Here is a 6,288-nt window from a genome sequence, read left to right on the forward strand (position 1 = left end):
TATACAAATGAATAAAGCATCAAGGTAGAAATGTATAATGAATGATGTACAGTGCCATCTGAAAGTATTCCCACTTTTTCCACATTTTGTTGTGTTACAGCCTGAATTTAAAATGTATTACATTTTGATTTTTGGTCACTGGCCTACACAGAATACCCCATAATGGTATATCTTTAAAGAGTAACTTAAATAATCCCACAGACATTGAATATCCCTTTGAGCATCGTGAAGCTTTTAATGACATTTTTGAGATTGTGTATCAATACACCCAGTCGCTACAAAGATACAGCAGTCCTTCTTAACTCAGTTGCCAGAGAGGAAGGAAACCATTCAGGGAATTCACCATGAGACCAATGGTGACTTTATTAAAACAGTTTTGTAATTCTATGGCTGTGACAGGAGAAAACTGAGGATGGATCAACAACCTTGTAGTTACTCCACAATCTCAATTTAATTGACAGATTGCAAAGAATGAAGCCTGTACAGAATAAAAATACTCCTAAACATGCATCCTGTTTGCAACAAGGCGGTAAAGTAATACTGCAAAAACATGTGGCAAAGCAACACATTTTTTGCCCTGAATACAAAGTGTTACGTTTACGGAAAATCCAATAAATCACATTAATGAGTACCACTCTCTGTTTTTTCAAGCATGGTGGTGGCTGCATCATGTTATGGGTAAGCTTGTAATCGTGAAGGACTGGGGAGTTTTTTGGGGATAAAAAATCTACGGAATGGAGCTAAGCACAGGCAAAATCTTAGAGGAAAGCCTGGTTATGTTTGCTTCCCACCAGACACTGGGAGAGGAATTCACCTTTCAGCAGGACAATAACCTTATACACAAGGTTAATTCTACACTGGAGATGCGTACTAAGAAGACAGTGAATGGTCTTGAGTGGCTGAGTTATAATTTTGACTTAACCCTCCTGCTGGGTTCTGGTCGAATTGGACCGATTCACAAGTTTTCTCTCTGAAAAATGTAGGTCCTTTAATCTGATTGTAATACGTTTCCATGACTTGTCTACACAGGGCATATGAACACACAAAATTAATTTTGATTTTTATTACATTTATTACATTTTAACTCTTGTACACCTGTGGTGTTCCCTGTCAAAAATGACCTGTCATTAAAAATGAATGGGTGAGACTACAATTAGTGTATAAAGTTGAGTTCAAGCACATGCCCATTCATCAGATGGACACACTTCCTCTCCCAGACCCCCACATGCACGTGTGTTTGAGCACACACACACACACACACACACACACCTCACTCCTCTTCTTGGCTTCCATGGCAAACCCCCACAGGAACCTTTCCCCCATGGGAACCATACCTCTTGGCATTCTCACAAACAATTTCAACATTGTTCCAATATTTATACTATATACAAATATAACATTATATTTCAATGTTTTATTTGTATATAGAACTTTTCTCGCAGCTCTGGTATATAAAGCTTTTTTGAGGCCTTGCCCTCAATTCATTCTGTGGCAGCACAATGACCAAACAATACACTGTATGTGAGGCTCTGGATCATATCTTTGATCATGACACTGGTGAGGAGAGAGTCCTTGTTAAACTTTGACACAAAGTAGTCTGTGATAAATAGCACAATATGTTTCATTTGAGTATTTGTTATAGTCAAAATAATCCATACATTATGCTTTTTTTTACTCAAAAACTAGTTGTATGAGCTCAGATCAATGAGGCCTGCAGGCCATTAATAGAAAATAGAAGTTTAAAACTTGTATCGTTCACGATAACTGAATTTGATTTAAAAAAAGATCTAACACAACATTAGCTGATAATATATGTATTATTATGGATTTATAATCAGCCATTTATAACCATTTATAATGGGGCGGTCATTCTGGACCGGGGAACACAGAATTAATTAACATGAAGCGAACACAACAGGAGGGTTACATTTACTTCTATGGCAAGACCTGAAAATGGTTGTCTAGCAATGATCAACAACCATATTTGTCAGAGCTTGAAGAATGCTGAAAACAATAATGGGCAAATGTTGCACAATCCAGGTGTGGAAAGCTCAGAAAGACTCACAGCTCTAATCGCTGCCAAGGGTGATCCTAACATGTATTGACTCAGTGGGTTGAATATTTATCTAATCAAGATGCTGTGTATTAGTGTTTTATTTGTATTTGTATTTTTTATTTTACATATGTTATAATATTTCTTCCACTTTGACTCTACATAATTTTTTGTAGGTGGTTGACAGAAAATGACAACTAAATAAATGTTAATCCAACTTTGTAACACGACAAAATGTCAAGGGGTGTGAATACTTTTTTAAGGCACTGTATGTATGTGGCTTTCCTTTTGAGGGTTGCCATTTGACATGTACAGTATTTCCACAACACACGATTGTGTGGTAAATATAGCTAATGCGGTTTTTGTGAATGACGGGGAAATAATACGCTTGAGCAGTATAATCATGAATCTCTGACATGTCATTTATTTAGCATGTTATTTCTTCATGCTACTCTGAGCCCAAATGGGAAATAGCATAATATACTATAAGCCTGCTTCAGATGCGGGTATATCATTATCATAATGCCATATTAGGCTAGGTACCTGCTTTGAGGATATTTCTCGAAGCCAATTTGATAAAATACTGAGAATGACCTCTCATAGATCATTAGACGTACTGTAAATTAAAGGAAACCCCTGGATTCAATTAATACTCCGAGACACAGCAAGGACATTATAAAACAGAACATGTTAACTCCCATACCAGTAACAATGACCTAATAACGACCTTTTGTGAGACCTCAGTTAAATGAGAGCACATTGTATTTGCTGTGGATGTGGCTTTTGACTGTCTCTGTTCCTACATTGATCAGGCCTCCAGAGCCTTCCTTCCTCTCTCCATCCCCATCTACCAAAATTCATCTCTACTCTGTCATCATTACATCACCAGAATGAGGCCACCTCTCACGGAAAGCAGAACACACAGAGAGATGAGTTCCATCAAGGCCAGACATCTCATCTCTCCTACAGAGCAAAATAGCAAATGGCAATTGTGATGTATTCTTAGAGCAGGTTCTAATCTAGAACATGACCCTGGACAGCCAGGATTCTAGAACATTTAGAAAACACAGCCCTCTAATCATGATCATGTAGCAGCTGACACACGCTCGGAACTCATTCACTCTTTCTCCCCATCATTGCAAGCACATGCATGTGGAGGACAGCTCATTAGGTTTGCTTGCCATTGATCTGTTCATAACATTTGCATGCAGGCATGGCTCTGCTAGCTGAGGAAACAGCACAGAGACAAGAGAGGAGTGTAGTCGATCCACCAATGATCAGGAAACCAATTATCCATTTGGCAATGGGAGGATGGGATGGGCAATTAGTACAAAAACCACCACATGGTGTCATATCCTTCCTCCATTCATTTTGAACCAGATTTTCTCATTGATGGAAAGATGTATAGGACACATTTCATTGTTTTGTTTGTCAATAACGTCTCATAATGTTTACATCATAATGTGTATGTCTAACGGATGCTATGCTTCCATTGTCTGCCTTCCTCACTCCGACACGACCCTCGTCCCTCAACCGGCACTGCAGACGAAGGCACGGAGTCGTCACTCTATCCGACGTAAGACAATGCTATAGGACGCTCTGATGTAAAGAGAATTTTGTTTACTTTTTGCAGCGTTACTTTTTGTTATTTTAATGTCAAAGACACCCAAGTGTGCACGTGTGGTAACTTTACTGGCAGTGCCAGGTTGGTAATCAAGTGAAACATGCAAATGTGATAACAGTCCTCTATGGATCAACGCTCTATTAGCCTCACAGCCGAGCTCCAATCAATTTGGCTCCGTAAGAAGAAAGCGACTGATGATTGCAGATGTGTTTTTGGAGAGTGTGTGTGTGTGTGTGTGTGTGTGTGTGTGTGTGTGTGTGTGTGTGTGTGTGTGTGTGTGTGTGTGTGTGTGTGTGTGTGTGTGTGTGTGTGTGTGTGAGTGTGTGAGAGAGAGAGAGAGTCAGTGTCTTTCTGTCTTTGTGTGTCTGCATGTGGTGGTGGGTCGGACAGCGTCTCTTTATCTGAGAGGGAGCAGGAGGTAGGAGAAAGGATATGGGAGAGATGGTTGTTTAGATGGAAATGGAGAGGCCAGGCAGAACTGAAAGTTACAGACAAATGGCATTTGACCTTTGACAAGCTATGGCAAATTCACCATGACGTCCTGTCTCTACTTTTCAGGAAATACATCGCAATGCATGTCAGGAATGGAGATTATCTGGACCAATGCTAGGTTCGTGATAACAAAGGTGCTTAGTTTGGAGTACACAAAATGTCTATCTCTGTCATTTGATATTATTATCAGCTATTCCAGGTCAAGGTTTGTGGACTGGGTGGGTTATCTACAAACAATAAAATTGACTTTGCATTTCTGTGATGCTAATTATTGATTTGTCATATAGGCTAAATGGAGAAATATAATATAATGCTGCCTGAGAAATTGAGATTGGTTTTCTAACGTGACAAAGATGAAAAGTCATAGTTCTGTGTCACAGTAAATGGTCAAATGTCAACTTGGCTGTTCTTGTGATTGCTGGCTACTCAGGTAACCTCCAAGAGGAATAATCACATTTAATACATTGAAGGTGGTATAGCTGCACTGGGATTATAAATAAATGTTGACATTTCACTTTTATTGAAAATGTTGCCTGCAGCTGCACAGGCTGACCTATGTAGGTATGTCTAGCTGTAATAAGGTATATGGAGAGCTTATAGAGTTGTTTGACCTCTTTTATAGTACCTGCTACTGGCATATACAGCTAGCTGTGTGTGTTTTCCATACATGGCGTGAAATTATATGAAATGATTCAACTCAATAATCCCATTCAAGTCTTTTGACCTCTGGTGTGAATAAAGAAAATGGTTCAAACAATACTATTGATGTATACATTATTAGTATTCAAAATCATTTGAAAGGTTTGCACTTTGTATGTTGTGTAAATGTTATAGTGTGTAGTGTTCAAGTGGATCTACTAACAAAATAACAACTCGAGTATACATGAATCTTTCCGCTGAAGACTCGCTGGCTGGACTCCAAGCACACATGACTACGGACAGTGGAAACCGATAGATTGCAACTTTCTACGGAGATGCCGAGAAAGATGAAGGAGAGTTTCCTTATTGCTTCCAATGGAGGATTTACTTATTTTACTGAATAGTACACAGTAGTACACACTGACTGTCACCACTACATTACATATGGCATTACGCATACTTTGATTTATACATTCACATGAATAATTATAAAACAATGTTATACTTATGAAATCCTCTTTCATCACCCACAGCACACGCAATAAATATAAATCAAGAAAAGACTGAAGGAAACAAATATAAACTAACCATTATTACTGCATTTGTCTTAAAATGTTAGATACATTTGTTTTATTACATAAGAGCTCTTTAATAATAGCTTCTACCACCATGGAGATTGACATTGGTAGTGATGATCCTTGCATAATTAAATGGAACTGTATAACTGGCAGAAATACCTTAATATACACATAGACAACAAAAGAAAATGTGCACAGAGAGAATGCTTTAATATCTCAGCATTGCAGATGGGATTTTTTTTTTTAAATAGTAGAAAGTGATTCAAAGAAAATATTTGAAGATTCATCAGAAACTCTCTCTCTTTTTACGCCCTCTGTGGATTAAATGGCTGCACCTCACTGGCTCTTTTCATGTAGGATTTAAGTTAAATCCCGACGTCTCTCATATAGGTGGCTGTGAATGTACAATTACAGGGAAAAAGCTATCACCTGAGTTCTTACCCGCTGAGAGAGAGAGAGAGAGAGAGAGACAGAGAGAGAGACAGAGAGAGAGAGAGAGAGAGACAGAGAGAGAGAGAGAGAGAGAGAGAGAGAGAGAGAGAGAGAGAGAGAGAGGGAGAGAGAGAGAGAGAGGGGTGTAGACAGAGGGGAGAAACAAATTTGTGGATAAGTCTTGAGTCTGTTCATCCAAGGATGTAATCAAATCATGGGTTCGTGATAAAATAATAATAATACCCCACGAGCTGTTGGTTCTTCTAAGAACACACTGTTCTCCTTGTGGGCACATAGAGCACACAGCTTTTAGCCACAGTAGCACCTCATGATGTCTTCAGGGTAAAGATATCACAAGGTGTGTGTGTGTGTGTGTGTGTGTGTGTGTGTGTGTGTGTGTGTGTGTGTGTGTGTGTGTGTGTGTGTGTGTGTGTGTGTGTGTGTGTGTGTGTGTGTGTGTGTGTGTGTGT

Source organism: Oncorhynchus tshawytscha, linkage group LG15 (genome assembly GCF_018296145.1).
Source record: "Oncorhynchus tshawytscha isolate Ot180627B linkage group LG15, Otsh_v2.0, whole genome shotgun sequence".
NCBI lineage: Eukaryota > Metazoa > Chordata > Actinopteri > Salmoniformes > Salmonidae > Oncorhynchus > Oncorhynchus tshawytscha.